Source organism: Aedes albopictus, unplaced genomic scaffold (genome assembly GCF_035046485.1).
Source record: "Aedes albopictus strain Foshan unplaced genomic scaffold, AalbF5 HiC_scaffold_8, whole genome shotgun sequence".
NCBI lineage: Eukaryota > Metazoa > Arthropoda > Insecta > Diptera > Culicidae > Aedes > Aedes albopictus.
Genome location: NW_026917642.1, coordinates 61,777 through 63,180, shown reverse-complemented (window position 1 = coordinate 63,180; position 1,404 = coordinate 61,777).

The window sequence follows — 1,404 nt, the reverse complement described above, 5'->3', positions numbered from 1 at the left end:
GCTCAGGCTTAGGAAAACACCAGATTCCATATGATGCACAATGTAACCTGAATGCAATTTCGGGTGATTTTGCGCTTCCTAAGCATAACTCAGGCTTAGGATTGCTCTAGATTCTATATGATGCGCAATGTAACCTAATTGCATTTTCAGGTGATTCTGCGCTTCCTAAGCCTAGCTCAGGCTTAGGAAAACACCAGATTCAATATAGTGTGCAATGGAAAACACCAGATTCGATATGATATGCTATGTAACCTGAATGTATTTTCGGGTGATTTTGCGCTTCCTAAGCTAAGCTCAGGCTAAGGATTGCTCTATATTCCATATGATGCGCAATGTAACCTGAATGAATTTTCGGGTGATTTTGCGCTTCCTACGCTTAGTTCAGGCTAAGGATTGCTCTAGATTCCATATGATGCGCAATGTAACCTGAATGCATTTTCAGGTGATTTTGCGCTTCCTTAGCTTAGTTACATATGATACGCAATGTAACCTGAATGTATTTTCGGGTGATTTTGCGCTTCCTTAGCTTAGCTCAGGCTAAGGATTGCTCTAGACTCCATATGATGCGCAATGTAACCTGAATGCATTTTCGAGTGATTTTGCGCTTCCTAAACTTAGCTCAGGATTAGGAAAACGCCAGATTCCATATGATGCACAATGTAACCTGAATGCATTTTCGGGTGATTGTGCGCTTCCAAAGCATAGCTCAGGCTTAGGATTGCTCTAGATTCTATATGATGCGCAATGTAACCTAAATGCATTTTCGAGTAATTCTGCGCTTCCTAAGCTTAGCACAGGCTTAGGAAAACACCAGATTCAATATAGTGTGCAATGGAAAACACCAGATTCGATATGATGTATGTATTTTCGGGTGATTTTGCGCTTCCTAAGCTAAGCTCAGGCTAAGGATTGCTCTATATTCCATATGATGCGCAATGTAACCTGAATGAATTTTCGGGTGATTTTGCGCTTCCTAAGCTAAGCTCAGGCTAAGGATTGCTCTATATTCCATATGATGCGCAATGTAACCTGAATGAATTTTCGGGTGATTTTGCGTTTCCTAAGCTTAGCTCAGGCTTAGGAAAACACCAGATTCCATATGATGCACAATCCTAAGCATGAAAAATCACCCGAAAATACATTCAGGTTACATTGCGCATCATATGGAGTTGGTGTTTTCCTAAGCCTGAGTTAAGCTTGGAATCTAGAGCAATTTTTAGTCTGAGCTAAGCTTAGGAAGCGCAAAATCACACGAAAATGCATTCAGGTTACATTGCGGATCCATAATAATAACAATATTATAATAAAAATATGGAATCTAGAGCAATTTTTAGCCTGAGCTAAGCTTAGGAAGCGCAAAATCACCCGAAAATACATTCAGGTTACATAGCACATCATATCGAC